The sequence below is a fragment of the Cibotium barometz genome, chromosome 18 (assembly GCF_041138505.1).
Source record: "Cibotium barometz isolate CiBa-2024 chromosome 18, ASM4113850v1, whole genome shotgun sequence".
In the NCBI taxonomy this organism is placed as follows: Eukaryota; Viridiplantae; Streptophyta; class Polypodiopsida; order Cyatheales; family Cibotiaceae; genus Cibotium; species Cibotium barometz.
The window spans coordinates 43,432,376-43,455,651 of record NC_141063.1 but is presented as its reverse complement, the minus strand read 5'-3'; positions in this window follow the sequence as shown (position 1 = coordinate 43,455,651).

The following is a 23,276-nucleotide window of genomic DNA, read 5'->3' as shown; positions in this document are numbered from 1 at the left end:
TTTAGCATTATGCATAAAAATAAGATATGTATTTTTTTTCTAAAAAATTTACCATAGCTTGCTATAACTGATAATTCTTAATTTTTCTAAAAGAATAAAAGCTTGTAATGAAAATATGATAGAAGCTCTTCTTTTAAGCTTTAAATTAAACTATGTATACATATCATAATTTTAACCATAATTATAAGCATAGTTATGATTATTCTCCTTGCTAGTATAATCCACTTCCTTTTTAGAATAAGTTAAAGTAATTCTTTTCTACTCATAAATAATCTAAAAAGGATTAACCATATTTTTACTAACTCAAAGTCATGAAAATATCAATTCTTATTCTCTAGCTCATCAAGCCTAGAGTTTAGATTTGAAATAAGAGACTATCATTGAGAAGCATCCTTTTTCTAAAGATTTAGCCATAAAGATGACTACTCTTTTTAAGAGAGATTTACTTAAGGAAAGCATTATAATTAAGTATAAAGACTAACTTAATTCTAATTAGACATTAAGAATCTTTGGGAAAACTTTATTTGAATAAAAAAACCATCATTTTGAAAGCTTCTTAAGCTTGAGAGGGGTTGAGAAGAAGAAAATCATTGAGGTAATTGAAAAAACCATAAAAATTAATCTTACCACTAAGTTTGGCTTGATTCTTTAATTAGCAGCAGTGAAGCCACCAACCAATCAATTGGCCACCAAGAGGAGAAGAGCGAACTCCAAGAGTTGTTGGAGAGAGAGAGAAGCTCCAAGCTCCCAAGAGAAGAGGAAAATTAAGGGATAATAGAAAATATGCTTATTTTAAGATAATACTTGCATGGTATAGCTCAAGGATGAGAATCCAAAGGAATGAGGTTCTATTTATAGGTGAGGGAGGCCACGAACAAAGTCCAACTGGGTTCTAGAATTTTCTAGCTTCAGTTTGACTCAATTTGGACAAGATTTGGATCAGTTTGGCTCCCTTTTTGATCTAGTTTGCTCCAGGAGAGATAAAAATATCACATTTTTTTGAATTAAAAAAATTCAAGCACACATGTGAAAAAGGCGCCTACCTCAAGAGTCTCCCTCTCCTTACCAAGGTGTCAAAAAGGCATTAGTTCACCAAAATATCTCATCTTTTTAGTAATATACCTTAGTTTTTAACTAATAAAGCTTGTACTCAATCAACTCTTCATCTTAAGTGAGCATTTACTCATTTTGGGTATTTTCTTTTATTCTTTGCATTTATCTCATCCCAACACTTGGATTAATCCAATTGGCTCATTGGAACCTTAATTGGACCATAATCCGAAAATGTAGACCCTTCGGCTAAGGTCCTTTATACCATTTTCAATTAATTCCTAATGCATATTGGAAAGTTGATTTGAACTTCTAATTCAGGGGAATCCATTTTAGACATTAGGAGAATTTTTGTATCCAAAGATATCTCAATTTTAAATTACCTCTCTCTAGACATTTTCCCTCTCTAGGCCAAAATAGGGTAAAACAATATCTTTCTTCTATTTTAGAGAGGGGATGATTACAAGAACAGAAGGGGAGGTTCTTACACCTTTACATCTCAAAAGCTGGAGGGTGGAATCTTATAGTTGCCTTGAATACTAGAGGAGAGATATATATTAGAAGCAAACCGTGAGGATAATGAGCTTAGTGACACTGAGTCTAACCCAGTGTATGAGTTAGTGGCATTGAGTCTAACCCAGTGTATAAGTTACATTTATCTTTGATAATGATGTGTTGCACTGATTTTTGAAGAATTTTTAAGGTTCACAGGAAGCACAAAGGAAGTTCTCAACATTACAAGTACAATTTGCAAGACCAACTTCCCAACCACACAACAAACCAGGTGTATCCTAAACCCATCCTCAAATAATGCTATTGTTTTGAATTTCAAAATTTTTTATATAATTTTTCATTTAATGTTTATTCGAGTGCTTTCTTGCATTGTTCTGTGATTGGTCTATCACTTTTCTAGTTATTACTTGGATAACCATTCAAGATTTGGTCCTAGTTCATTTGGTCCTAGTTCAACCCTTCTTGAGATCAATTTTTAAGTATGCCAAGTGCTCCACCTTCCTTAGTGTGCCCTCTTTAGTTAGAATAGAGCCTTCTCGGTGATTCTTCTATCACTTTTCTATTTATTACTTGGATAACTATTCAGGATTTGGTCTATCACTTTTCTAGTTATTGCTAGAAAAGTGATTGGTCTATCACTTTTCTAGTTAGTACTTGGATAACCATTCAAGATTTGGTCCTAGTTCAATCCTTCGTGAGATCAATTTTAAAGTATGCCAAGTATTACACCTTCTTTAGTGTGCCGTCTTTAGTTAGAATAGAGCCTTCTAGGTGAATTGTGAAAGTGGAACTAGTTTCAACAAAAAACAAAGAAAAAACCAAACATACCAAAAAAAACCCAAGAAGATAACCATCACCATGTGTGATCTAGGTAGGACTTTTGGCTCTTAGTGATGGAGCATTAGGATCGTATGCTTGATCTCCATGGGATGGGACCTTGTGGCTAAAAACTACCAATAAAGGGCTTAAAAAAACCATCATAGAGGTACTTAGCGATTCTTAGATACTATTGTATGAGGTCTTTGGGCCATTGCTTGGGTCTCTGTAGGGTGGTGCCCTACTTTTACATTTTTATCTTCTTATTAAATAAAAAAAATAAAGACAAATGTATGTAATAATCACTTAGCATTTTCATTTATGAGGCTAGATAATAGCTAGAGATGGTTTCACCAAAGTGAGTGTGTGTAGAGACTAGGGTCATAACCCAAGGCAGGCTCTTTACTCCATCTTAGTTTAGATTAAATTTGGACAAACCTTAATATTACCCTTGTCTTAGAAAAAGTTGACCAATCACAAAAATATTTTCTCACTGCTTGATTAGGTGTTTACATTATGCTTAAATTTTAATTATTTTCCACAAGAACACCTTACTGGTTGTACCATGTTGCCTTGCAGACCTTCCAAGACCTCTGACATTTCCAACACCAACATGCATCTAGCATCAGCCTTGCTAATCTTCATCAACATATTATGAGGACGGAATCTTCATTAGGAAGGGATGGATGTTAACCCTCATTGGACATCTCTTCAACGTCAATAATATCCATTGGCAAAATCGTCACTTCATTTGGCCGTTGGAATTAGAAATTCTAATATTGTATATTTTACGTGTGCCATCGCCGCTTGTCTATGAAAGGCATGCTATGAGATGAATTATGGAAATTACATGCATAGATTAAGTGTTTGCACAAGCCTAGGTGGCCATGGATAGCCATGGACCTATATTTTAAGTATGGCCACAGCCAAGATGTGAATACTTGGGGCCAAGATAAGGGTCACCTTTCTATCGATGGTATCGCCTTGTCTTCACTAACATATTCCACGGATGAAATCTGCATTAGGAAGGGGGGCATGTTAAAAACTCTCATTGGACACCTCTCCAGCATTGCCGTCCATTAGCAACCGTCACTTCATTTGGCCATTGGCATTAAAAATGCTAATATTGCATATTTTATGTGTGCGATTATTGCTTGTCTATGAAAGGTGTGCCACAAGATTAATTATGCAGATTGCATGCTTAGATTAAGTGTTTGCACAGGCTTAGGCGGCCTTGGATAGCCATGGACCTATATTTTAAGTATGGTTGGCCAAGCTGTGAATGCTTGGGGCGGCCAAGATAACGATCAATTTGTATTCTCACTACTTATTCTCTTATGCATAATCAATAGAGTGCTCTTCTTCTCTACTCTCTTGCTCTCTTGTGTCTTGCTTGCCTATTTCAATTTGATCTCTTGTGTGCTCATTACATGTGTGTGTGTGTGTGTGTGTGTGTGTGTGTGTGTGTGTGTGTGTGTGTGTGTGTGTGTGTGTGAGAGAGAGAGAGAGAGAGAGAGAGAGAGAGAGAGAGAGAGTGTAAGGTCCCCTAACCTAAAAAGGGGAACCCTTAAGATAGTCTACTAAGTCCAACAAAAGAAAAATTTCCTAGTCGTCCAACACCTCGACGGTGTAAAGATGCGAGGATACGACAAATAGGTAAGACCTAGTTCTATCCCGCAGGGGGAGCGTGGTCTCCTAAATGACTCTTAAAATCAAATCACCCATAGAGTGATTGACCTTAACTTGGGTAACCTTTATTCTCGATTCCTAGAAACAATGCTTTTTTTCCCATCTATGGGAGGCATAGCCCCACTAGCCTAATCCTATAGAGTAGGGTTGCCTAGGGACCTACTTACCTAGCGTAGAGATTTCAATTAATTTTGTTGGAAAGCTACCCGACTAATTGGGTCCATCCGTCCATAGGATGGTGCCATCGGGCATTCCATCCTCCCACTTTCCACCCAACTCATGCATCAATTTTTGTTTTCTAATTAGTCCTACCACACTATGCGACATATTGTTTGTTAAAATAGCCATTTAATAATGATACAATAATACTAGAAAACAAGGGATTTAATTAAAAATAGATACAAGGTTCAAATCTATCCATAGCCAGATCAAGGCTTATTTTATTTTGCTGATAATCTAGAATTCAGCCTTCTAGTCTCTCCATAGACTAGGCAATCCTTACGAGACCATACACATTGTCGTCTCGTAGGCGAGGACTCAAGCTGGCCTGTCGCTCTCTTAGGCTTTGACACTTGATCCTCCCACTCCTCATAGGGATATCTACGCACTAGGGTGGGCTTATTTACCACACTAGCCTGGGCCCATAGAACTAGGAAGCATTTATAGCACTCACCCAAACTAGTGAGTTCCAACTTCCCAATGGTAGGAGGGATACCTTGGGTCGACTTCGAGCCTTGCTAACATCGCCACCTGGCTACACAAGCACAAGAATGGGGTTAGCATCAAGGTAGGGAGAAGATGTACCTGTACTTTAACTTAATTAAGATAGCAACACAATTATTTAACTAAATCATAGGATTCGAGAAACCACAATATCTTCTTGAGAAAGCGTCTTACAAGAAGTTTGGTAATTTCAAAACAAAGAAAAGTAGCACCCTCTTTCTTACTTAATTAATGCTAACATTAAAAATCAATCCAAAAAACCTCTTTTGTAAATGATTATCAAGCTAACCTGGCCATTGGCTCCATGTGGGAGTCCCGGGACCATGTCGAGCATTCTCTCTAGGATCGTTGTTATGCATGCTTCCCGAGGCAGCATTTTGGAATCTTCGAGGAGGAGCCATACTATCCACCTTCTCATAGAGCTGATGTCACCGCAAACTTAGCGCTTCAGCAGAGTTGGATTGCGATTCGGAATTTATTTACTCACTTTATGAGCATAAAACTCACTCGAACCACCTCTAAGAGTGAAAGTGTGCTTGCTTAGGTCTCTTTATATGGGGGGACAAAAAGTAGAGTGTCCTTAAGTTGGGGGAGGGGCTGGAAGCTGAACTAGACATCTAGCGGGGGGCAGTGTAGGACACCCCCTCCACAAGACAAGGGCTGGCTATTTGGAAGATGGACTAAAAAGGGCTTGCTGGGAGATGGGCTATAAAGGGTGGTTGGGTAAAGGCTGTCGAGTACAATCTCTCCTTAGAGTGTCGGTAGGGTGTCGGCCACCATAGAGGGGGTACTGGGGTACTGGTGGGGGTTTATATAGAGGTTGTACAAGTATGGGTAAAGAGAGAGAAAAGTGGGGTGCAAAGGATGATGTACAATGAGAAAGTACATCGATTGTGGCTGCATGGGTTTGGGAAAAGAGGTGGTGCCTGTATGCGGGCCAATGGTGGGGTACGCATATACTTTCCAGGCCAATGGTCGCATGGGTGCCCACATGGCGGTCGGCCAGTGGGGACCATACGCTAGGGCGGTCGGCCTTTGGTCCTTATGTGGTCGTTGTATGGGTGCCTGAGTATGTGTACGACATCTTTTTGGAGCAGGGATCTCTTTTTTGGGGGCGTCGACCTCGATATGCATGCCGACGATGGTTGTGGAATTTTTTTTCAATGAATTGTCCAGGGTGTTTCCCTGGTCGTGGGGGTGCAGCTCGTTCAACACCCGGACATGCATTTATTAAGGTCAGAAATTACTGTACTTTAACTAAAAATTTACGCAGAGGCTTTTTCTAGTGTCCATTTTGAGAGTTGTTAATTTTAGACTAAGGTAAAATCGCACGTAGATTTCAAATTTGGATTCATAATTTTAAGATTTCAAGTGGAAATAGCTTAATTATTAAAATTGATGATTTTCACACTATAAAAAGGACCATAATTTCATCTATTAAATGGACATACATTATTATTGAAGATGGGCATGTTACATCCTTCCCCCCTTAAAGAAATCGAGATGTCATGAATTCGGGGTAATCTCTTAAGAGTGTAGCTTCATCTTCCCAAGTTGCATCCTCTTCAGGGTAGTCTTTCCATTATACTAGATGTTCTATAAGAGTTCGATTACGGAGTTACCTTTCTATAGAATCTATGATCGTACTAGGCTGCAACTTAAGGACTCCTTGAATTGGGATTACAACTTGTTCATCATCAAGAATATGATCGAGACTAGGTATTTTAGGCTTTAACAAGCTTACATGAAATACATTGTGGACCTTAACATGGGCTGGGAAGCTAGAGCTTATAGGCACTTTTGCCCAAACACTTGATAACTGTATAGGGCCCACAATATCTTGGGCTGAGCTTCTTATATTTTATAAGTGATAGAGAGCTACGCTTGGGTTGTACTCGTAGAAGAACTTTGTCTCCTTCCTTAAACATCCTTTCAGGCCTCCTTGTGTTGGCATATTGCTTTTGCCGATCTTGAGAGCAGCTTTAATATCTTTTTGGATAGCCTTAGTCTGCTCTTCCATCTTCTTGAGAATTTTTCTAGAGGCTTTGACTCTTAAGGTCGGATCAGAGAAATTTAGAGGAGATAAGCATTCCTGCCCATAGAGTGCTTTAAATTGTAACATCCCTATGCTCTTGTGAATAAGATGTGTTATAGGTAAATTCTACTAGATAAAGGTATTGAATCCATCTTCTTGGCTCTCACCCACAATATACTCTAAGAATGTCTTCAATTACTTGTTTGACTCTCTTAGTCTGGCCATCGGTCTCTAGATAATAAGCTATACTAAAGCAAAGTCGAGTACCCAAGGCATGAAATAAGGACTTCCAAAACTTTGAAGTGAAGTGAGAGTCTTGATCTCGTTAAATATCCTTTTTGGTAGACCATGAAGCTTGAAGACCTCCTTCATGATGAATAATCGGGAAACATCAAAAAGCTTTGAAGGTTTTCTTTGCTGGTATAAGATGAGATACTTTGGTAAGCAAGTCCACTAGTACAAAAATGGAATCGTATCCTCCTTGTACAGTAGGGAGACGTGATAAAATCCATACTAATGAATTCCCACTATAAGGATTGAAGCTTTCTAGGCATCTTGACTCTTTCAGCTTTGATCCTTTGACATGAGAGACATTGCTTCAAGTATCGAAGGACATCATTTTTCAAGCTTTCCCAATGATAGCTCCTTCTTGCATTCAAGGTCTTTGTATAACCTGGGTGCCCTGTGTGGCGGTGGTGGGGCTATCATGAGCTTCATGGAGGATTAGCTTCTTTTTAGGGAAGGGTCCTTAGGAATACATAGCCTATGACTGAGGTAGAGGAAAACATCATTAGTGAAGTTACCCTTTATTAGATTTTTCTCTTTCTCAGAAGTTCCCCCTTCTTCGACTAAGTTCACCATCCTTTGGTAATTAGGATCATGAAATGAGACTTCTTTCACCAATATGGGATCATTTGGCATAGAAATTACACTCAAGAAATATTTGTGGCTACGTGCATCTGCTACCACATTATCCTTCCTAGGGAGAAATTTGATGTCAAAGTCATATTCTTTGTAGGATTTCAATCCATCTTCTCTGCCTCATATTGAGGTTGTGAAGATCCACTTTAGACTCTTGTGGTCAGTTATTACAAGCTAGAACTTGCACCCCAGGAGATAATGTCTCCATAACTTGAGGCAATGAACAAGTGCTAAGAGTTCCAAATCATGGGTGGCATAGTTGGCCTCATATTGCTTCAGCTTGAAGTATAAGCCACCAGTCTTCCTTCTTGGGCTAAGACACCACCAAACTACTGGAATCAGTAACCACCTTAAATTCTCTGTGAAATTAGGAAGTTTCAAGACTGGTGCTAAGGTAATAATGGCTTTGAGCTGATCAAAGTTGACTTGATGAATTAGAAACCACACTATTTTGTGATCCTTCTTAAGAAGATCGGTCAAGGGTGTAGCTACCATGGAGTAACCTTTGATGAAAATCATATACCATCCTGTGATTCCCAAAAATCCACAAACTTTGTGGACTGAATAAGGGGGTGGCCATTCCAGTATATCCTTGAACTTGGCGAGATCTACTGAGATACCATCTTGGGAGACAATGAATCCAAGATACTTAATCTGGTGAGTAAAGAAGGTACATTTACTTTTCTTAGCATAGAGTTTATGTCTATGCAGTAATTGTAGAACTCTATGCACATGCTCCTCATGCTCTTTCACTAACTTGGAGTAGACTAGAATGTCATCAAAAAAGACAAGCACAAATCCATCCAAGTAGGGATGAAATATATCTTGCATTAGGTGGTTGAAAGTTGTAGGAGCATTGGTTAACCCGGATGACATTACAATAAACTCATAATGGCCATAATAGGTATTGAAAGCTGTCTTGGGTATATCTGCTTCCTTGACTCTAATTTGGTAGTAGCCAGACCTCAAGTCTATTTTTTAGAAAACCTGTCCCATGAAGCTTGTCAAGAAGTTTGTCAATGTGAGGGATAGGATACTTGTTCTTGATAGTGACTTGATTTAGCCCCTCATAATCTATGCAGAGACAAAGAGTGTCATCCTTCTTATTTTGGAAAAGAATAGGTGCTTCCCAAGGAGAACTCTTGGGGTGTACAAATCCTTACTCAATGAGTTGGGAAAGTTTCTCCTTGAGCTCAATGGCTTCAGGGAGGAGAGACATCTTATAGGGTGTTTTTGAGACAGGTTGAGCACCTGAAATCAGCTCGATTTTATGATCGACTTCTCGAGGAGGTGGTAACCCTGTAAGCTTATCAAGAAAGATGTCAGAGAATTCTTGGAGCCAAGAAGGTTCTGATTCTTTACTAGGTTTAGTAGCTTTGTGGATCTTAACAAGGAAAACTTGCTATCCCTTACGTGCTCCCTTGAGAAGATATTTTGCTTTGACTACCCTAGAATTGGGTTTACTTGCCTTCCCTTGAACTAATACTACTTGGCCATGCTCATTTTTAAAAGTGATACTCCCCTGGTTATAGTGAATACTAGCATTGTTTGCGATTAACCAGTCCATCCCAAGGATCCCATCATAAATACTAGGCCATGAACTTTTTCACTACCCAATTCAAAATCAAGGTTTCCTACAGAGTGGTGAGATACTACTTCCTTCCCACGGCTAGCTATCTCTACAACCATTTTTTGAGTCGATTTTTGACCCAGGTTTAATGTTTGTAAACACCTTGGAGAAAGAAATGAATGGGTACTGCCTGAAGTAGTTGGAATGGCTTACCAGATGAGTGGCTGGGGTTTGAATAACACCAAATTTCTGGTAGGACCTTGATGTTCTAATGCCGCATGGATGGTGACACACTCTTCTTTAGCCATTTTCAAAGTTGATTCTTCATTTATAGCATAGGCATGGCAACTGCTCCACGACCTCTACCACGTCCCACCACCTCTTGAACCTTGGTGGATGGGGGTTCCATGGCCTTGATTTGCTCAACCACTTTGAGGAAAGGATGTTGCTAGCTTGGGGAAGTTGGCCGTAAAGTGTCCTAGCTCATTGCAATGGAAACACACAAGGGCCTCTCTAGAAGAAGCAGTATACAAGTGGGGAACAAATGAGTTGGTTTGTAAGACTCATTGCAATGGGAACACACAAGGGCCTCTCTAGAAGAAGCAGTATACAAGTGGGGAACAAAGGAGTTGGTTTGTAAGATTCCTCCCTCCAGCTTTGAGGTGTAAAGGTGTAAGAACCTCCTCTTCTATTCTTGTAATTATTCCCCTCTCTGAAATAGAAGAAAGATCTTGTTTTACCCTATTTTGGCCTAGAGAGAGAAAATATCTAGAGAGAGATAATCCAAAATTGAGATATCTTTGGATATAAAAATCCTCCTAGTGTCTAAAATGGATTCCCCTGAAACAGAAATTCAAAAAGAACTTTCCAATGTGCATTTGGAATTAATTGAAAATGTGTATCAAGGACCTTAGTCTAAGGGTCTACATTTTCAGAAATTTTTGGGTTATGGTCCAATTAAGGTTCCAATGGGCCAATTGGATTAGTCCAAGTGTTGGGATGAGATAAATCTAAAGAATAAAAGAAAATACCCAAAAATGAGTAAATACTCACATAAGATGAAGAGTCGACTAAGTACAAGGTTTATTAGTTAAAAACTATGAGATATTACTAAAAAATGAGATATTTTAGAATAATGATGTATTTTTAACACCTTGGTATGGAGAGGGGGACTCTTGAGGTAGGTGCCTAATTCACACATGTGGATGAGTTTTTAATTCAAAAAAATTGTGATATTTTTATCTCTCCTCTCTCCTGGATCAAACCAAATAAAAAAGGGAGCCAAACTGATCCAAATCTTGTCCAAATTGAGTCAAACCTGAACCTGGAAAATTTTGGAACCCAGTTGGACTTGGTTAGTGGCCTCCCTCACCTATAAATAGATCCTTAGTCTTTTGTAAAAAAAATATGTGAACTATACCATGCCAGTATTACATTAAAATAATGATATTTTCTATTATCCCTTAAAAATCCTCTACTTGAGCTTCTCTCTCTCTTCAAAAATCCTTGGAGCTTTCTTCTCAACATACTAAACCATCTGATTGGTTGGGGGCTTCCTTCTAAGATAAAGAAGCAAGCCAAATCTAGAGGTAAGAAGTAATTTCATGGTTTTCATTAATATTCTCAAAAGATTTCACTTCTCAACCCCTCTCAAGCTTGAGAAGTTTCAAATTAATTGTTTTTGAATGCAAATCAATCTTTCTATAAGAATTCTAATGATTGATCACAAAAAAGTTAATCTTTATGCTTAATTAGGATGCTTTTTATGTATATCTCTCTCTCCCAAAAGAATAGTCATTCGTATGACTAATTCTTTAGCAAATGAATGCTTCTCATTGATAAATTCTCAATTCAAAAATCAAACTCTATGCTAGTTAAGCTAGAGGTTAAGAAAATGGTTTTTTTATGCTTTTATGCTAATAAAATTATGGTAAACTTATGATTTAATTCCATAAATTGAATTTAAGTCTAAGAATAGTATTCTATCATAATTGTATGACAAAGTCTTATTCTTTCTAGAAATATTGAAAATGATCAATAATAGCAGCGAAGCTATGGTAAAATTTTAGAAATTAATACATAACTCATTTTGATGCATAATGTGAAAAGAGGACTTCCTACCATATTCTAGGAAGAATGATTTTCATCAAATTCATGGGAAACTAATTTTTAGTATTTATGCATAAATAATTAAATTAAGAAAAGAGAAATTTTTGATATTTTTTATTTTTATGCAAAAAGAGGAATTCCCATGATAATGGAGATCCATGTAATTAAATGGAAAAAGAGAAATTTTATTATATTAAAATGATGAATATTTTTATTTAAAGAGAAATTTTAGATAAATTTATTTTATGCACGAGAAAATTTAAATGATAAAAGAGGAATTTCCATGACAATTGGAATTCAATCATTTAAATGGTAAAAGTGGAATTCTTGGCATATTTGAAATAATGGACATTTTTATTAAAGAAAAGAGGAATTTTAGATAAATTTATTTTATGAGATAAAAGAGAAATTCCCATGATATTTGGAATTCAATCATTTAAATGCAAAAAGAGGAATGCCCATGATATTTGAGATCCAAGAAATTAAATGGAAAAAGAGGAATTTTTACCATAATTCAAATTATGAGTATTTATCAAAAGTGGAATTTTGAGCATTATTGGGAAATATGGGAAGAATTGATTTTTGTAAATTCCATGAATCTTTTACTCAAAATAAGAATATTGAATATAATTCACTTGAGAAATTTGAGAAAGAATATGAAAATATCCATCGAGAAAAAGTACCTTTAACTAGGCCAAGCAATTGGCAGAAATTTAGAAAAAGTCCTATCGGTATCGAAAGTACAAAATGTTACTAAATGTGAATAGATGTGAATACGATGTGAATAAGATGAGAGTACGACGTGATAAGATGTGGTGTGATGTAAATGAATGTGGATGGGATGTGAGGTGATGTAAATGGATGTAGATGTGGATGTGAATGAAGAGATGAGAATGAGATGTGAGGATATGTGAAAGGATGTGTTGTGATATAAATGGATGTCGATGTAGATGGGATAAGATGTGATGTGATGTAAATGGATGTGGATGTGGATGGGATAAGATGTGATGTGATGTAAATAGATATGGATGTGGATGGGATAAGATGTGATGTGATGTGATGTAAATAGATATGAATGTGGATGTGGATGTGATGTGATTTAAAGGAAAGTGGATGTGAATGAGATGTGAGGATATGTGAAAGGATGTGATGTGATGTAAATGGATGTGGATGTGGATGGGATAAGATGTGATGTGATATAAATGGATGTGGATGTGGATGGGATAAGATGTGATGTGATGTAAATGGATATGGATGTGGATGTGGATGAGATGTGAGATGTAAAGGGATGTGGATGTGAATGTGATGAGATGTGGATGAAATGTAATGTGATGTAAATATATGTGGATGTGAATATGAAGAGATGTGAATAAGATATGATATGTGAATGGGTGTGACGTGATGTAATGTGGATGGAATGAATGAGATATGATGTGGATAGATCTGGACGTGATGTAATGTGGATGTGGATAGATGTGGACGTGATGTAATGTGGATGGAATGTATATGATGGGATGGGGATGCAATGAATGTGATGGATGTGAATGGATGCGATGAGATATGAATGGATGTGAATGGATGTGAATGTGACGTGATGTAAATAGATGTGAATGGATGAGATGTGATGTGATGTGGATCGGGGTAGATATGAATGGATGTGATGTGATGTGAATCCAGATAGATGTGAATGGATGAGATGTGATGTGAATGGGATAGATGTGAATGGATGAGATGTGATGTGAATGGATGTGATGTGATGTGGATCGGGGTAGATGTGAATGGATGTGATGTGAATGGATGAGATGAGATGTGAATGGATGTGATGTGATGTGATGTGAATCGGGATAGATATGAATGGATGAGATGTGATGAGAATGGATGTGATGTGGATTGGGGTGTTGTGAATGGATGAGATGTGATGTGAATGGATGTGATGTGAATCGGGATAAATGTGAATGGATGAGATGTGATGAGAATGGATGTGATGTGGATTGAGGTAGATGTGAATGGATGAGATGTGATGTGAATGGATGTGATGTGGATATGGGTAGATGTGAATGGATGTGATGTGATGTGGATATGGGTAGATGTGAATGGATGAGATGTGATGAGATGTAATATGATGTGATTGGATGAGAATGGATGAAGGACGATAGGAATACATATGATCAGATGAGAATGGATGAAGGACGATAGGAATACATATGATTGGATGTGGATTAAGCAAAGTAAATTGATGTAGAAGAATGTGGAATAACGAGAAATTATGTGGAACAATGTGAAAAGATGAGAGTTCGTTAGAAACTGTATTTATGACCTGTTTTTAAATGACTGTTTTATGTCAAGAATGCTGGGGAAGCATTTTGACCATCTTGTGAATGAGGTCGTGGAGACCTAAGTGATAAAGTTGCAACAACTGATGGAGAGTCAACCGAGGACGTCTCACGTAGCAAGGTCAGCCGAGGTCTCGACCAACCTCGGCCTTGATTTAAATGGTGAGCTTTCGGTACGATGGATGAGGGACCAAGGAAGCAGCCTATGAGTGAAGCGCTAGGTGACCTGCGAAGGATCCTAGAGGTCCTCGGGCTCTGGGTCGTCGCGAAGATACCCACGCGTGTGTCGAGGAAGAAAATGGAACAAGGTGTTAGAGTTGTTTTCTGAACTCGTGCATGGATTTGGTTGATTGACGATTGACCTTGCTGGTCAATTGTCATGGATCTGGTTGATTGACCGATTCACCTTGCTGGTCAATCGTCATGGATCTGGTTGATTGACGATTGACCTTGCATGGATCTGGTTGATTGACGATTAACCTTGCATGGATCTGGTTGATTGACGATTGACCTTGTTGGTCCTCAACGGATGAATCCATGGCTCTTTTATATGGATCTGCTGTTGGTTGATCTTGTTTGTAAGATTCCTCCCCCACCCCCTTTTTGATGTCTAGTATCTTTCCCTATAATCAATCCCTCTTCAGAAATATAAAGACCTTGTTTCTAACTATTTTAACCTAGAGAGAGAAAATATTCTAGAGAGAGAATATTCAGATTTTGAATATTTTTGGATAGAAAAATATCTCTTATAATTAAGATGAATTCCCCTGAAACAGAAATTCAAAAAGAATTTTCCAATGTACAATTGAAATTAATTGGAAATGTGTATAAAGGATCTTAGCCTAAGGGTCTAGATTTTCAAAAAATTTTGGATTATGGTCCAATTAAGGTTCCTATGGGCCAATAGCATCAATCCATGTGTAGAGAGGAGATAAATCCAATTTGTAAAAGAAGATACCCAAAAATGAGTAAATGCTCACATAAGATGAAGAGTTGAAAATGTACAAGGTTTATTAGTAAAAAAATATGAGCAATATTAAAAATATGAGATATTTTGGGTATCCAAAAATGAGTAAATGCTCACATAAGATGAAGAGTTGAAAATGTACAAGGTTTATTAGTAAAAATCTATGAGCAATATTAAAAATATGAGATATTTTGGGTATAATGATTCCATTTTGACACATATGTAAGGAAGGGGAGTTCTTTAAAGGAGGTGCATATTTCACATAAGATGAAGAGTTGAAAATGTACAAGGTTTATTAGTAAAAAAACTATGACACATATGTAAGGAAGAGGAGTTCTTTAAAGGAGGTGCATATTTCACATAAGATGAAGAGTTGAAAATGTACAAGGTTTATTAGTAAAAAACTATGAGCAATATTAAAAATATGAGATATTTGGGTATAATGATTCTATTTTGACACATATGTAAGGAAGGGGAGTTCTTTAAAGGAGGTGCATATTTCACATGCTTGAATGAGTTTTAAACTCATAAAAATTGAGATATTTCATCTCTCCTCTCTCCTCATTCAAGTCTAGTTCCAAAAAGTTAGCTTAACTGACCTAAAAATGGTCAAAAATTGATCAAACTGATTTGGAAAATTCTAGAATCAGTTTGTTTGGTTAGGAGCTCAATTTTTCCTATAAATAGAAGCCTACCCCTTGTTGAAAAATATATATTGTTTATGCATCGTTACTCTACTCCACCTAAGCCAAGAACTGTGAATTCATTAATAATTCACTAGTTTTGGAGCTTCCCTCTTTCTTCAATCCCCATTGGTGGCTCCATCAATATACTTAACCAATTGATTGGTTGGGGGCCTCTACCGTGAACAAAGAATCAAGCAATTTGTAAGGTAATTAGTGAATTTTGATCATTTTCTATAATTTCTCAATGTTTCTCTCTTCTCAACCCCTCTCAAGCTTGAGAAGCTTAATTAGAATGGTTTTTGAATGTTATTGTAGTGAAGAGTTACATAATTTGATGAATGCTATTGAAGTTAATTGATTAATGATAGTTAAGAATTACATAAATTTCTATTTATGCTTAATTCAAATGGTTTTTATGAAATTTCTCTCTCTCACTCAAGAAATGGTCATACTCATGACCCATTCTCAATCCAAATGAAGCTTTTCATAAAGCTTTTCCTTAATCCAAGATTAATCTATACTTGAGGTCAAATTAATGGCTTTTTTCTATGCTTTTAGTTTATGTATTTCATGAATATTAATGATTCAATCCATTATGGATTATTGATCCAATTAGGGATCATTCTAATTAATTCTTAATGATAAGCTTTATCCCTTAGAAAAAATTGAGATTTATCAGTCATAGCAGCGGAGCTATGGCAAAATTTTTATAAAAATTACGCATAAAATAATTTCATTCAAAGCATGAAAAGAGGACTTCCTACCATATTCTAGGAATTATCATCCTAGATTAATTGAAGATATTCATAGAGAAATTGATTTTTATATTATGCATAATTGATTTTCATGCATAGAGGTATGCATAATAGATTATTATTTTAACATAAAAGTGTTACTTTTATCATAATTAGATTTCATGCATAGAGGTATGCATAAAAGATTATTATTTTAATGTAAAAGTGTTACTTTTAGCACAATTGAATTTCATGCATAGAAATATGCATAAGAGTTGATTATTTTATTATAAAAGTGTTACTTTTATCACAATTGAATTTCATGCATAGAAGTGTGCATAAGAGTTGATTATTTTATTATAAAAGTGTTACTTTTATCATATTTGAATTTCATGCATAAAAGTATGCATAAAAGTTGATTATTTTATTATAAAAGTGTTACTTTTATCATATTTGGATTTCATGCATAGATGTATGCATAAAAGATGATTATTTTATTGTAAAAGTGTTACTTTTATCATAATTGGATTTCATGCATAGAGGTATGCATAAAAGTTGATTATTTTATTATAAAAGTGTGACTTTTATTATATTTGAATTTCATGAATAAAGGTATGCATAAACGTTGATTATTTTATTTTAAAAGTGTGACTTTTATTATATTTGGATTTCATGCATAGAGATATGCATAAAAGATATTCTTTTATACTAAAAGTGTGATTTTCATCATAAATGGATTTTATGCATAACTTAGATGCATAAGAGAAATTCTTTTATTCTAAAAGTGTAATTCCTACCAAATTGAATTTATGCATAAGAAGATGCATAAAAGATTGATTTTTACTTCGAAAGTATTAATCTCCTTAAATAGAATTTATGCATAAATAAATGTGTAAAGAAATCTTATATCAAATATAAGAATTCTCTTGTATTCTATAAAATAGATATGAGATGTGATAGGATGTGATAAGAGGTGTATAAGATGTGACAAGAGGTGATAAGATGCTTATGAAATAAGTTATGAGGTGATAAGATGAATTAAGATTTGATAAGATGTGTATGGGATGAGGTAAGAAGTGTATGTGATAGGATAAGATGTATATGGGTTGTGATAGGGCGAGAATGGATGTGATGTAAAAGATTAGATGTGAAGGCATATGGGCTTATATGAATGGGAATGTGGAAATGGATGTATGTATGTGGATGTGTGGATGTGGAGATGGGAGTGTGGATGTGTGGATGTGGAGATGGGAGTGTGGATGTATGAATGTGGAAAGGGATGTATGCATGAAGATGTTTATGCATAGATGTGAATGTGGATGTAGATGTGGCTGTATAGATGTGAATGTGGAATATGGATGTGGATGTATGTATGTATGTGAATGTATAGATGTGAATGGGAAGGTGGATGTGGATGTATGTGAATGTGGATGTAGATGTGGATGTATAGATGTGAATGTGGATGTAGATGTGTGTATGTATGTGGATGTAGATGTGGATGTATAGATGTGAATGGAAATGTGGATGTGGATGTATGTATGTATGTGGATGTGGATGTATGAATGAGGACGTGATAGTAGATGTATGCATGTGGATGTGGATGTATGGATGTGGATACGGATGTGTATGTATGAATGTGGATGTATAAATGAGGATGTGAAAATGGAGGTAAGCATGTAGATGTGGATGTATGGATGTGAATGTGGATGTGGATGTGTATGTATGAATGTGGATGTATAAATGAGGATGTGAAAATGGAGGTAAGCATGTAGATGTGGATGTATGGATGTGAATGTGGATGTGGATGTGGATGTATGGATGTGAATGTGGATGCGGATGTGGATGTATGGATGTGGATATGGATGTATGGATGTGAATGTGGATGTGGATTTGGATGTGGATGTATGGATGTGAATGTGGATGTGGATATGATATGTGATGTGAAGGAATCTAAAGTGAAGAGATGGAAAATGATGTGATTGGATGAGTACACATATAAATGGAATGTGGAATAAGTAATGTGGATTAATGAGGGATAATGTGAAAAAATGAGAGTTAATATAGAAATTGTATTCGTAAACTGTTTGTAAATGTTGTTTGTAAATGGCTGTTTTATGTCAAGAATGCTGGGGAAGCATTTTGACCGTCTTGTGATTAAGGTCGTGGAGACCTAACTGATAAAGTTGCAACTGCTGACGGAGAGTCAATGGAGGACGTCTCGCGTAGCAAGGTCGACCGAGGTCTTGACCTCGATTAAAATGGTGAGCTTCCGGTACGGTGGATGAGGGACCAAGGAAGCGGCCTATGAGTGAAGCGCTAGGTCACCTGCGAAGGATCCTAGAGGGTGCTGACCATACGGTGCTCGGGCTCTGGGTCGCCTAGGATACCCACACGTGCGTCGAGGAAGATATTGGAACAAGGAGTAAGAGTTGTTTTTTGAAATCGGGCATGGATCTGGTTGATTGACCTTGCTGGTCTTCAATGGATGAGTCCATGGCTCTTTTTATGGATCTGTTGGTTGATCTTGCTGATCTTCAACGAGAGTCCATCTTGATTTTTATAAGTGATTATATTGCCGAGTATTATGGGCTAGGAACTATTAAAAAGGCCCCTGAGTGGACAGGTGGTGAGCGTTCTAGTTGCCAATGATGCCATAGATACTCTGATGAAGGAATGATGGGAAATTATGAATCAACCGGATAAATTGGAAGATTGTGATCAGTGGTACTATGGTTTCATTAAAGGATTGTTTTAAAGTTAGTTGATGCTAAGAAAAAGGCAATTTCATATTGGGTGTGTAAGTGGTGTGGCTAGTTTTATGTTTGCATGAACTTCCGGCTAGGGGGCCTTGGAACTCTTTTCCTTGGTACCCGGGACAAAACCTAACCAAATTGGACTGATGGATCCATAAATCGAGACTCAACTTTTGTTATTACGATAGATAAAGTAAATCCCGGACAGTAATTGTTCTATGGATAGGAATCAACGGCTGTGCCTCTTGAATGGGGAAAAAAGCGTTGATCCCAATGATCCAAGTGCAAGTTTCTTCCTTGATCCGACCAAATATCTTATAGATACAATTGGATCAGTTTGATCAGAAATGATCTTGACTACGTTAGAGTAAAAAGTTATCCTGGTGGAATCGCCCGTGCTTTCCGGTAAAGGAAGTTTTTTCGGGTTCGGTTTTGGAACAATCGACGGATTAGTCTCTTATCCGGATATCCGTGGGTGAGGCCCCGAGTGTGGGACCCCTGTCCCGCGCGAGAAGTGCTACTTCCGCTGCTAGTACCCCGAATCCGTTGCTTAGTGGGAACAGGGATCTCACATTGTTGATCTTCAATGGAGAGTCCATCTGGATTTTTATAAGTGATTATATTTTCGGGTACTATGAGCTAGGAACTATTGAAAAGGCCCCTAAGTGGACAGGTGGTGAGCGTTCTGGTTGCCAATGATGCCATAGGTATACCGATGAAGAAATGATTGGAAATTAGAATTCAACCAAATATGTTGGAGGATTATGATCAGTGATACTATGGTTTCATTAAAAGATTGTTTTAAAGACAGCTGAATTTGTGAAACAAGCAATTTCATATTGGGTGTGTAAGTGGTGTGTCTATCTTGAAGTTTGCTTGAAGCGCCGGCTAGGGGGCCTGGGAACTCTTTTCCCTAGTACCCGGGGCAAAACATAACCAAATTCCTAAATGGACCCACGAGACTAGGCTGGACTGATGGATCCCTAAAATGAGACTCAATTCTGCTATGGTACGATAGATGAAGTAAATCTCGGATAGTCTTTGTTCTATGGAAAAGAATCAACGGATGTGCCTCGATGAGGAAAAAAGTGTTGGTCTCTATGATCCAAGTGCAAGTCTTTTCTTTGATCTGATCATGTGACTTACGGGTTTGGTCGGATCAGTTTGGTTAGTTTAGGCTCTTGACTACGTTAGAATAAAAATATCCTGGAGGAATCGCCCGTGCTTTCTGGGCGAGGGAAGTTTTTTCGGGTTTGAACCGAAGGATAAGGCTCTTTTCCGGATATCCGTGGGCGAGGCCCCGAGTGAGAGAGTCTGCCCTGCACAAGAAATGCTACTTCTGTTGCTAGCACCCCAGAATTCGTTGCACGGAGGGGGCAGGGATCTTTCACGGTTTGCCGACCTTAGTTGTGGTAGGGAACATTTTTATGGGGATTCTTGTAAGAGTGATCCTTAGGGTTTGATTTAGGGTGAGATTTCTTCTGGGGCCTATAGGGCTTTGCCAAACTTTAGCTCCTTCACAAGAGGTTTGGCTCGTGTGAGAGCATCTTGCAATGTACTCTGCCTCTGCTTCAAGGTAGGAATCCAAAGGTTCATTCAAGCCTTAGCAGAAGCGGGCCACTTGCTGGGAGGTAGTCATGGGTGGGGCATATTTCCGAAGAGTGATGAACTTAGAGTAGTACTCCTCCAGAGTTAAGCTAAGCTGCTTGAGGCTAAAGAACTCATTCATCTTGATGGAATCATGAGACAGGGGAAGATACTGCTCCTTCACAGCTTGTTTGATGTCATCCTAGGTTTGGGAGTGTTCGATGACTTCCTTATCGCAGCACCATTTCTTCCACCTGAGTTTAGCATCCCTAGTGAGGAAAAACCATGCAATTGTGGATTGGTTTGCAGCTCTAGTACCGGCAGAGCTGAGAAGTGATCATCCATTACTTTAATCCATACTTTGGCATCCTTCTCAATTTTCAAACCTTCCCCCTTAAAGGAGGGAGGTTGCATCTATTTGAGCAGGGGCTTCTTCTCCTGGGTACTATCTATTTGAGCAGGGGATTCTTCTCCTAGGTACTATCTATAGTGCATTGGGGAGGGGAGGCTGATCATCTTGGTCATCATCGCAAGATTAAATTCAGGATCACAAGATTTATACTTTACGCTACGCTCATGATTTAAAAGTAAAACCTTGAAATCAATTCAAGGACAAGATTGATTACAAAGATTTGAGACTAATGTATTTAGTCTTATTTATCATAAAAGAGAATCCTAGGCTTAACTAAGGCATAAGGCTCGAGTGGTCCACGTAGGTGAAATATGGGGGTTCTGCCATGGTTTTTAGAATATGGAAAACTGATGGTAGGGGAGATAGACTCTGGACTATATTATGTTCCATAATAACTACTCTATTAGTGGGTAAGACTTGCATTACCTGGCCATACACCTAACGGTTCTATGGTATATGGTTCCCCTCGATGGTCACATAACTGTGTAGTCTAGAAGTACCCATGAACCAAAATAAGTGGACCATCTTCAGCTTCTCAATCCAGCAAACCCGTTTTAAATTGATGGCGAGGTTCCCAATTTGGTTTGCTCGGATGATGAAGTATCTAAGTCCACGATTCTAAAAGTGATCTCTACCCCACCCTCTTTGGATACGAGAGGGATGAGGGAGGGACAACTTCTCGAGTATCTACATCATCATATCATGGAATTCAAGATTCAAAGAGCGACAAGCTATCTGGGAGATGCCATGGAAGACTAGGAATCTAGAGTAAGCGTCTTCCTCTTTCTACAACCATTCAATCACCAATTCAAATTATAATAGTAAGGTATTTATCAATCAACATTTATTTTAGGTAAAACATACATTCCAAAACAACCTTAAATAACAAATCCTAGGAACCAAGGTCATCTCTGATACCATTTGTAAGGTCCCCCAACCTAAAAAGGGGAACCCTTAAGATAGTCTACTAAGTCTAACAATTTTTTTTCCTACTCATCGACACCTTGACTGTGTAAAGATGCGAGGATACAACAAATAGGTGAGACCTAGTTCTATCATGCAGGGGGAGCATGGTCTCCTAAATGAATCTTAAAATTGAATCACCCATAGAGTGATTGACCTTAACTTGGGCAACCTTTATTCTTGAATCCTAGAAACAATGATTTTTTCCCATCTATGTGAGGCGCAGCCGCTCGCCTAATCCTCTAGAGTAGGGTTGCCTAGGGACCTACTTACCTAGCGTAGAGCTTTCAATTAATTTTGTTGGAAAGCTACCTGACTAATTGGGTCCACCCATCCATAGGATGGTGCCATCAGGACATTCCATCCTCCCACTTTCCATCCAACTCATGCATCAATTTTTGTTTTCTAATAGGCCTACCACGTTGTGCGATATATATAGTTCCAACTTCCCAATGGTAGGATGGATACCTTGGGGTGACTCCGAGCCTCGCTAACGTCACCACTGCCTGGCTACACAAGCATAGGAATGGGGTTAGAATCAAGGCAAGGAGAAGATGTACTTGTACTTCATTTTAATCAAGATATCAACACAATTATTTAACTAAATCATAGGATACAAGAAACCACATTATCTTCTCGAGAAAGCAATAATTTTACAAGAAATTTGGTAATTTTGAAACGAGGAAAAGTAGCACCCTCTTTCTTACTTGATTAATGCTAATTAAAAATCAATAAAAATACCTCTTTTTTAAACAATTATCAAGCTAGCCTGGCCATTGGCTCTGTAAGATCCATGTCCCTACCGCGTAAAAGATTTAGGGGTGCTAGCAGCGGAAGTAGCACTTCTTGCGCTGGGCAGGGTCCCACACTCGAGGCCTCACCCACGGATATCTGGACAAGAGACTAATCCATCGGTTGTTCCAAAACCGAACCCGAAAAACTTCCTTTGCCCGGAAAGCACGGGTGATTCCACCAGGATAAATTTTACTCTAACGTAGTCAAGGGCATTACTGGCCAAACTGATCCGATCGATCCTAAAGTCACTTGGTCAGATCAAGGAAGAAACTTGCACTTGGATCATAGAGATCAACGCTTTTTTCCCCATCGAGAGGCACAGTCATTGATTCCTTTTTCCATAGAACAATTACTATTCGGGATTTACTTCATCCAGCCTAACCCCATCCAGTCCCATAGGTTAGCAAACCGCCCAACCACTGTAGTGATGGGATCCAATTAGGAATTTGGTTAGGTTTTATCCCGGGTACCAGGGAAAAGAGTTCCCAGGCCCCCTACCCGGATGTTCATGCAACATAAAACTAGTCACACCACTTACACACCCAATATGAAATTGCCTTTTTCTCAGCATCAGCTATCTTTAGAACAATCCTTTAATGAAACCATTGTGTCACTGATCA